We start from the raw sequence: 10,762 nt of genomic DNA, 5'->3' as shown, positions 1-10,762 counted from the left end.
TTACTGTCTTTTCATTTGTGCTCTGTGTATGTTCATAAGTACTGGCTAGACAGCAGCTTGAACAAGTCTCTGCCAAATACATTCAAGATCTGGATTCATTTTCAGCATTTTCAGCATCGAAGCCATATTCACTACCTCCTACCTACTGTGACACAGGGTTGAGAAGACATAGAAGGCCAAGTAACTAAATTTCTGGACAAAGGTAACTGCTGAGGTATCTCCAGGGAACTACAAGCCTTCAGCCTGACCTTGATGCCAGGGAAGGGCATGGAGCAGAGCATCCTGAGTGCTGTCATGCAACATGCACAGGACAGCCAGGGAATCAGGCCCAGGCAACAGCAGCTAAGGAAAGGAAGGTCCTGCTTGAGCAACCTGAGCAAGTTTTGTGACAAGGTGGGTCACACTTGGTGGGTGGGGGAAAGACTGTGGATGTAATTTCCCTGGACTTCAGTAAAGCCTTTGAAACTGCCTCCCATGATGTTCTCCTGAAGAAACTGGCTTCCCATGGCTTGGACAGCTGCAGTCTTCACTGGGTTAAAACTGGCTGGATGCCCAGGCCCAGAGAATGGTGGTGAATGGAGTTACATCCAGTTAGCAACTGGGCACCAGTGGGGCTCTCCAGGGCTCAGTATTGGGGCCAGGTCTGTTTAATGTCTTCAGTGATTTGGACAAGAGGATTGATTGCACCCTCAGTAAGTTTTCAGGTGACACCAAGTTGGGAGGGAATGCTGATCTGCAGAGGCATCTGGACAGGCTGGATCCATGGGCTGAGTCTGGTGGTATTGAAGTTCAGTAAGGCCCAGGGCTCCATGTGGGTCACAATAACCCCACACAATGCTAAATATTGAGGGAAGAGTGGCTGGAAAGTGGCCTGGTGGAAAAGGACCTGGGGGTGCTGGTCAACAGCTGACTGAACGTGAGCCAGTGTGTGACCAGGTGTCCAAGAAGGCCAATGGCACCTGGCCTGTACCAGCAATAGTGTGGCCAGCAGGAGCAGGCAGTCATTGTCCCTCTGTACTGCACTGGTGAGGCTGCACCTTGACTGCTGTGTCCAGCTCCCCCTGAGAAGGAAGGAGCAGCAGAGATATTTGTGGAACTGACTACAGCCCCCATCTCCCGGTGCAGGGGCAGAGGAAAGGGAGAATTAGCCTTGAGGCTGGGAAGAAGAGAGGGGTTGGTGGAAGGTGTTTTTTAAGATATGGTTTTATTTCTCACTGCCCTACTCTGATTTCAATGATAAGGAATTAATTTTTCCACAGGTTGAGGCTGTTTTGTCCATGACACTAAATGAGTCAGTGATCTCTCCCTGTCCTTATCCTGACCTACAAACGTTACGTGCTATTTTCTCTCCTGTGTCCAGCTGAGGAGGGGAGTGATATGGGTTTTGGTGGGTACCTGCCATCCAGCCAGGGTCATTCTACTACACAAGGTTTAATGACAGTAGCCCTTCCTCACTATTTCCAGTCCTGACTTTTATAAGGAGATTTTGGGAGTGGTTTATGAGTGGATTAAATACTGGTTTTCTTTTGATGCTGTCAGGCATTTTCCCTGGGGCTGGATCCACTGAATTCAGAGCTTCCCCTGCCCTATGGCTCTCTGTGGCAGCTCTGCACACCCAGCACACCTTGTGCCCCACTCCTCTCCCCATTAATGTGGGGTGAACCTGCAGCATCCCCCAGTGCACCTGGCTCTGATGACAGTGCCCAGTGTGGGTGGCAGTCATGCTGCAGTGAGGCAGGGTGTCAGCACCAGCCCTGGGCTTAGGGGCTGCTGTGAAACCCCTGCCAATCATGGCTGTGGGTACTGAGGCTCTCTGGCTCCTAGCAACCTCAGGAAGAGACAGGAATGCCCACCAGATTCCTTCTCACAGTCCTGTTTATCTGGCCCATCATATGCTTGAGGGCATCCTTGTGGGATCTCACATGGCAACAGAGTTTTATTCTCAGCTGCTCCTTTTTCATCTGAAGATTTCAATAAAACACTGGGGGTTTTTCTTTTTGCCTCTGGAAGATGTAGCATTTACTGTAGCAGTCGTTATCAATGCCTATTTGGGTCTCTTACTGCTGGTCTGCTGGGTGTCAAGCCAGCTTGCTTTTTAACAGCTTTTACATTGGTATCTTGCTGCTTTGAATAGCAGGATTAATTTGCTTTGCATTTCAATAATGTAGTAGCTGAAAGTCACCTTTAGTATAGTCCTTAAAAGTAACTAACCTTTTGATACCCTAGGGCTTTGAATCAAGGGGTTTAAATGAATATTTTCTCTATAAAGTTACTCGTTTTGTTCACCCTGCACTCTATGGACTGAAAATTGCTGGGGTACATTTGGGAATTGTAGAGAACACGGGATAGGCAAAGCATTAGGTGTTGTGTTCTTTTGGGAAAAGCATGAAATTAAGAAAATTAAGTGGCACTCATCTCAATAAAACCTCTAGTATTATCATTGTTTTCATGCAGTTTTGTTCTTAAATATCTCTTGGGCACTCATTGAAAAGGAAACAGAATTTTATTTTCCAGGATGAGTGAAATCTCAAACAGCAATTAAAACACAGAGTGGTTTGGCAGTCTGTAATGTAATTGGTTCTGTGGACAGGAAGAGCTCACAAACTGCTTTGCATTTCCTTCACATTTGGTCTTAATTTTAAGAGACCATTACTGCTTACAGTCATCTAGGAGCCCTAGATTCAGCAGATTCTCAGGGGAAAGGGAGCACAACTGTGCAACTTTAATAGCATCAGATATATGTTTATTTCCAGCTTTTTAGTTTGCTTTCTAAATCTGTTATATTAGGAGCAGTACTACAAGCTGTGTACTACAAGCTATTCTTCATATGTATATTTTTGAGAGAAGTTACTTTGTGCAAAACTGAGTTTTCTAAGAAAAAACATTAATTTAAACATAACATTAGTTTTGGTTTTCTTGTGTGTGAATTCAAAACTTTCATGTGGTCTGGAGTAAAACAGAAAGAACATGGCCATGTTTTTGATGCCCAAAGCCTTTGTTTTGTTAAAGAAGGTTTTCATGATGGATTGTTTTTTGAAAACAGGAAACAGTTGCTGTAGACTTTCAACTGGTCACTCACTCCAGTGAAGTGATATAAACCCAGAAAAATGAAAAAAACCCCATGTAATTCAATAGGTATGACAAATAAGGTGTTTCTAAATCTCTTTAGCCTCTATAACTGCAGAATAAACTGAATGATACAATTTTGATTTTGTCACTTCAGCTGATGTAAAAAAAAAAATTTATCCAGATGTTTTCATCCCAGACTAGAGTGAAGGATCACAGTCCTGCATTTCTCCAAGGAAGGAGAATGAGTTTTCCTGTGCTCTCTCTTGGACTTCCTGAACCCTGTGTAAGTGCTCAGTGAAGGAGAAGAGACAGAGGAGTGCTGAAATTTTTTGTATTGAGGTCTCATTTTAGGCTGGAATCTGCCTACTTTTGGTGGTGTTCTATTTGTCTAGTTGTTTTCACCAGTCACGGACAGCTTAACTATTAAAGTAAAATCCAGTTGGTAGTCTCCCCTTGACTGCTACTCCTTTTAATCTCCTCTCTGGATTTATTCCCTTGTTCCCCTGACTGATGGGGGCTGCTGGCTGGGCCACTTCCACAACAGGCTGCTCTGCTTGGGACTTGTGGTGCTCCCCTGCCAGCATCCTCAGTTTGCTCCGCCTGCCTCACACCTTCACCCTACACCTGTGTGTCCCCCTGTGGTCTGTCCATGGCCTCCAGAGTCACCATTCCATCCTTAGGGTCACCCTGGTGGGAATGTTTCCACTGTTACTCAGCCTGTTTTCTCAGTGTGGGAGGCTGTGATGGAGGCTGCAAACCCACCTGTCCGCTCCCCTCTGCTTCTCATTTGTTTCAACCTCTCCTCATGTGCTGCCATCAGCCTAATCCACCAGTTCATGGCAAAAGACAGCTCTTTACTGCTTTATACAATTCCAGCTGCTGGGCATCAATTCTGACATAAACTAACCATCATATAAATGGTATCTTGACACAGCAGCAGCCCACAAAGTCCAAATGAAATGGCAATGACAAAAGCAGCTCTGTCCAAATTAGGATGATGATGATGGCAGCTCCATCCAGTTAAGGATTCCCTACAGACCAGACCGTGACTGCCCTTTCATTCTGGAGTCTTATCCAGGTGCTTTTGTAAACTGTACCAAACTGTGGATTATAGATCTCTGCAGGCTATTAACAGAGCTGTCTGCCTTGGTAATGATTGGTATGAAGTAAGTTATGCAAAGAACTCTGATTTCTTATTTACACAGGCCTGTAGAAGGGCAGTGACAGCGGCAAAGTACAGCTTTTTCCTCTAAGAGAAGGAGTCAGAAATGGCCTGTGTTTCTTCTGTCTGGTTGGTGCAATAAAATATCCTTACATATCATGGACATAATTTAGAGCTGAGGGGAAGAAATCAAAACATTTCTACTGCTCTTAAAAGTAGGCAAGGGTTGAATCAACCTTTTTTCTAATAGGTTTCACAGAAACCATGCTACATGGAGACTGAGGGGAGACCTCATTGCAGTCTGCAACTTCCTTGTGAAGGGAAGAGGAGGGACGGACACTGATCTCTGCTCTGTGGTGACAGGATTTGAGGGAGTGGCCTTAAGTTGTTTCAGGGAGGGTTATGTTGGATATCAGAAAAAGGTTCTTTACCCAGAGGCTGTTTGGGCACTGGAACAGGCTCCCCAGGAAAGTGGTCACAGCACCAGCCTGGCAGAGTACGAGAAGTGTGTGGACAATGCTCTCAGGCACATGGTGTGACTCTTGGGGATGGTTCTGTGCAGGGCCAGGAGATGGACTTGATTATATTTGTGGGTCCCTTCCAACTCAACATATTCTGTGATTGTGTGATTATTGCTGATTTGTATTGCTCACTGTTTAGTGGACAATTTAGAAGAGCCTTGGTGACTCTTCTGAGCCACTCCTAAAGGGAGATGATCATATCTTGGGATGTCAGGCTTATGAAGAGTCCCTCATTCCCTGCAGGACTGGGAAGGATCCATTACACACTTTATGTGCTCTTTCAGATGGTGATTTTGATGTCTATAGTCTGTAAAAGAGGCAGTTTTTCCTCATCTTCTATGTGAGATGGTCTTGATGTTGATTTGGGCATTTGGAAGTGTGAAATGTGAAGTTTCTTTCCTATTCATAGGACAGAAATCAATCACTTTCCATCACTCTTGTGCTGATCAATGGTTCATGTTGGACGTGTTGAAGACAGGTTACCCTCAGGCTTGCTGGGTGTTTCAGGAGTCACTGGCATCACTTTTCCTAATTCTCAGATCCTCTGCAACCTGTGATGTGCATGCCTAAGCCTGATCTGCTTTTTGAGATTCCCCCAAAGAACTTCAGCAAATAAGGGCCCCTCAAAAGGCTCATCTTCAAATGGCTACTGACCATGAGCAGGATTTGCGCAGAGATGTGGGCCCTGAGCATATAATTTTCCTTTTCCTGAGGTGTAGGCATACTAACACAACTTCTGAGTGGTTTATCATAGCAGTATTTTAGCCTGAGCTAGCAGGTCTGCCAGATGCCATGTCAATATAGTAGCATATAGATATACATATACAGGCTGTCAAATTCTCTACTTTTAAAAATCAGAGCCATGCTAGTCCCTCCAAAGAAATAATACTACATGCTTTTCTCTCCTTGCAGGTTTTGACAACCTGCTGTGAACCCTGGGTCTTCATGTGTCTCTCTAATTTTAGACTCTCCATCCAAAGCTCATGGTCATGTATTGTTGGATGACAATGACCTTCCATATATCCTATTTGGAAAACTTAAAGTAAAGATTTTTGCAAGGTTTTCTTGCAGCTTTTGTTCTGAAACATTTGCAGGGCTGTACAGCAGATGGTGCTCTGTTTCCCTTTCTGCTAGAAGCTGTGGTCATTCACTAAACTTTTCAAACTGGAGATTATTAATAATGTTTTCTGTACCGGCTGAGAAATTGGAGCCCCATATTTTCAGGGATGGTTTACTTAACCATGCACTGGTTTTGTTTTAAGGAGCAAGAGAGCATAAAATCTGTTTGTAGGTTAATTTACAACACTAATCTATCTTCCCAGTGCAGTTAGAGCAGAGAAGTGACTTACATTTATTAAGGTATTCTTTTCATGTTTGCAAAACCAGTACTTGTTTTAAATGGGTAATCATTCACTAAAATGAATGAATCACAAAGGCAAGTATAGATTGAATTTAAACACTGAATCACTAAAACTATCAGAATCTCTAAATCCAACAAAGAATTTCACAACTTAATTAACCAAAATATTTATCCAGCTACCTGAAGTTGAGTGAAATAAAAATGTGTTCTTTGTTTTTATGCTGAATAGTTGAATTCCTGCTCCAGCTCTTTCAGCAGAGTAAATTCAGTTTTCTGGCACTTGGCACAGTTGGCCCAGGCTTTCAGGGGCTTGTTTCACAAGTGATAGCTCTTAGATGACTAGAAGTGGTGTGGAAAGTCAAATCCTTTTTGAGGATTTGGTGAGATACAGCTCCATAATCTTTGAAATATTGCAGACTGCAGTAATACCATAGTAATCTTCAACAGCATTAACAGCTTAAACAGACAAGCTATATAAATTGGTTTAAAATCAATCAGGTAGAGAACTTCACTAATTCAAATTAATAACTCTATGGGCTGTACTGTGAATTATCAGATTTTACAAATTAGAAAGTAAAAGCATGATGCAAGGCTCATGGAAATCAAAGGAATTACTTCCATTAGCATTACCCTGCTGACATTATCCCCTTACTTGGATTTCCATAACAAAGACACCAAGAATACTGAAGCACCCTAGGTAACTTGCTCATATGGACAATTTTGCTCTATTTGCTATCATTTCATGATATTACCTATTTCACTCTGTGACAATGTACTTGATAAAAAAAGTATTGCTCTTTCTGTGGTGTTACAGCTGAGGACACCAGTCATTCCACTCACCTGAGCCAACGGTAGCTACTGTGTAAACATGAAGTGGAAGGACAGTGCCTGACCTCACTGCCCAGCATTTTGCCACTGGTAGGCTGTCTTGTGAACAGCCTATCAATCGGACATTTTTCTCTGAACTTCTGTGATTCTATATATAGTATTTCACACAGGGATCCCTACATTTGTAATTCTATCAGAAAGAACAGCCTTATAAATTTATTATTTGTCTTCTTCATTCAGAATCTTGGAGTCAGTCCACCTATGAAAAGATAAACAAAATTCCATTTCTGTTAGTTGATATCTACTCGTTAGCAGAATATATATCTCTTAAATAGATCCAAAGTGTCTGTTTCTCATAGAATATTTTATTTTCTAAAATGAAATTAATGGGTTTTGTCTTTTAAGAAGTGAGGAAGGGTAGTATGAACATCATCAATGAGAAAGGAATCAATATCTGTATTTGTCTTTTCAAGACAATAAAAAAATTATAAATTAATTTTTCTGACTTGGAGAGCATTTCCTCCAAGCTGTTACCTAAGAAATATGTCTTCAGATGGATAGAAAGTGAACTATTAAATATATATGTGGTTTGTCCCTGACTTAGAGACACGAGGAACAAGACATACAGAACAAAAAAATAAAAAGAGGAGATGAATTTATTTTCCATTTTAACATGGTTCCATGTAGACTTATAATTATCAGGTGATGCGTTACACCAGTGTATAATTTCCACACTTTGGGGAGCCAGGACAGCTGATTTAGACAACTCAGATTAAGGTAAAATTAATCCGGACTGGCAACAGATAGAACATGGGGAAAGAAACATGGAATTTCAGAGTGCAGGAGATGGTAGAAATTAATCAGGCATTGAGTTCATTGCATAGGGTTTAAGACTGGGACCAAAGGGGCCTGGATTTTCCCTAATGCTTGGCCTTCATTGAAACCAGCTGAAATACAGTAAAAGTGTCATATCTCATATACAAGCTGTACCATGGCCTTCAAAAAAAGCACTAAATGGATAAATTGCCTCTGTCACCCACAAAGGAAATCTTGTGGACAATGAGAAGGGAAATCTTATTCCCTTTGAGGCCCTTTGAATTCAATGCCAATACGTTTTAATCCAGCAGAAAATGGTGATAACTATATTCCTCCTTCCTCAGTTGATTTGATGGAAATTAACTTTCAACATCCACATCTGATCAAATCACAAGCTAAAATTATGTGCAAGCATGAAAAAGATGACGGCTTATTCCATAAATACACACTTGGTTGTAAGTTTCAAATTATGTTAACAGAGTTCACACAGTATTAGTCAAATCCCTGTCATTAAGAAATAAGAAAGGTGATAATAGGATACAAAGATCCTAAAATTATTAGATGATGACTTGTTAATGGGAATTACTTTTTGTCATAACCAGTGATTTTCAGTTTACTCTAAGATATCTCTCTGATGGGAGATGGTAGTATAATAAAAATCTGGAAATTGTGTAAAGAAAAGAAAGTAAAGATTGAATAATAGGTTCAATGATTTTGTAGAATGAGGATGATTCAGTTTTAAAGACATTGTTGGCAAAAATAAGGTAATTCTAGGGCAGAGCCTATGCCACTGCACAATGTATATCTGTCAAATCCCTCCTACTCTTTTCTCCTGTGGGCATGAAGTATCTCCCTTTCAAAGCATCACTGAAATCCAAAGAAGCTTTGTGCAGGAAGATTTCTGCCCCCTCTGGAGCAAGAGTTCTGGCTGGCAGTCTGACCACACTTCAGGCAATGGCAAAGGTCTCAGAGAAAGTTCTCTTACAGTTGATGAGAAAACTTTATTACAGTTATAAACTTTATTAGTATTACAATTTTTTCCAGGGATTGAAAGTCTATTTTTCACCAAGTCTAATTATTTGAGCTGACCAATATATCAGCATACCTCTCTCATCAACATTTTAATTTTAGCTTTGTAATTATAGGTCAAAATTTTCTGGTCTTACCTTTCTTTGTTTTGGGTATATTGCATTAACTAAATATCAGGAGGTCAGGTTTCATTGACAATTTTCATGTGCAACAAAATGTTTGTGAGGACAAAAGAAATGCACCTTCAGATTGACATAGGAATGCTCCCCACTCTCTGATGTCCCAGCAGCACCAGCTGAGGCTTGAGCTATGGGTTAAGGAAGGGCTTTTACTTTACAGCCTGCACACACAAATAGCATTGGTACCTCTGTCTTCCTCAGTGGAACCTACCTGCACTCCTTTCATTAATTGGCTTTAATGGAGGAGAAGGAATGTCATCTAAATGATTTTGGCTCCTGGGTGAAAACCTGTATGATTTCTGAAAGAAAAACACTGCAGTCACTGAATGTCAAAGCAGTGATTAAAAAGCAAAAAGCTGACATGCTGACATGGATACCACTGTAATAGGGTATGTCTCAGTGGGAACCCACTGCCACCATCAGCTTTTCACGGTTTTTGTATTGCTAATATGAAACGAAATGCACCACTAGGAATACTGTTGCATATCAAACTATCTTATTTCATAAATTATTACTATATTACCCTTTAAATGTCCCAGTGAGTATAGCAACATCAAAATATGATGTAAAAACAATAAAACCAAGCAAACAGCTATTATTGAAGTGTTAGGTATGTCCAGTAGTTTTTAAATTCCTTTATCTTTGTTTTTATCCAGAATAAATTAACAGTTTGCCACAGATAGGGTCATTCAACAACCTCTGTGGTACCCTTGTTTCTGAATTGGAGCAGGGTAGGTAATTACTACTGGGAATGTGTTGTGACAGGCTTTAAGAGTGGGTAAACTGGAGAATGACTTTTGATATTCAAATTTCCTCTCGTTTCCCTATTCTGCTGCTGGCACTTAGAAAGGAAGATGTATGATGTGTCTCATCATGCAGCTGGAAGGGCTGAGAACTCACACATCTTCTCCCTTCTCAGCTCTCTATCTATGAGCCAGTTGGAAAAAACTTTAAGCAAGAAAGATGAAGAAAAGTATATATGAAAAGTCATATTTTCTCATTTTCAGGAAATCATGGAGGATAGTTGTTCAGGAGCCATAATCTCCGTGGGAAGAAGGTTCATCAGTCAGTGGCCTCATAAAACCTACCTATTCTACTTCATGGGAAGCTCTGCAATTTGAAACAAATTCCTAATCAGAGCAAATATGTCAAATAAAAATTCTGGATAATTTAATTTTGACTTGTTTCTTACACAATTTTACTTCATGCTGGGTTATTAAGTCAAATACATTTTCAAATATTTAAGTATTTGAAAAGAAGTTCATTGAAAAATAAAGTTCTCCTCCAAAAGATTGAACATGTTCTGTTGTTCCTTATCAGAAAGTATTTCCAAGGGAAATTAGAGTCAGATATTGTTGAAATAATCAATTAGACCATTCACCAGTCATCATTTTCCAGAGGAGAAATACTGTATCATAAGATCTATGAGTGTATCATTCATTCAGAATAATCTCAATAAAAACAGGACAGTTAAGATTTATATGATTTGTTGGAAGGTGAGAAGTTCTATTTAAAACTGTGTCAAAGTTCATTTGGGAGATACTGTCTGATCTTTACATATAGACCAGAATATAAATAATGTTCTGGCAAACAGTATTAATAATGTCTTTGACAGAGATATCATTAATAATCATAGTTTATATGGCCAGAACTCCAAAATTAAAGGTTATCATGGTGCAATAAACCAAAGAAGTACACTCAACTAGTTTATGGCTTCATTAAAGTGGTAAGCTATAATTGCTACCTTGCAATCAGCAAATGCAAACGCTCTATTTGTAGTGCAGTCAGCTTTATTTAA

At 40.5% G+C, this 10,762-nt stretch overlaps 1 long non-coding RNA gene across 1 annotated transcript; it reads left to right on the top strand.

Annotated features, from left to right (window-relative positions):
- Positions 1–261: 261 nt before the first annotated feature.
- On the top strand, positions 262–10,138 carry LOC135301909 (uncharacterized). The gene is made up of 2 exons (XR_010363649.1): positions 262–393; positions 9,972–10,138. It is a non-coding gene; the product is annotated as an uncharacterized LOC135301909 (long non-coding RNA).
- The last annotated feature ends 624 nt before the right edge of the window (positions 10,139–10,762 follow it).

This window comes from Passer domesticus, chromosome 5 (assembly GCF_036417665.1).
Source record: "Passer domesticus isolate bPasDom1 chromosome 5, bPasDom1.hap1, whole genome shotgun sequence".
In the NCBI taxonomy this organism is placed as follows: Eukaryota; Metazoa; Chordata; class Aves; order Passeriformes; family Passeridae; genus Passer; species Passer domesticus.
This window is presented reverse-complemented; position numbering and strand designations above follow the sequence as displayed.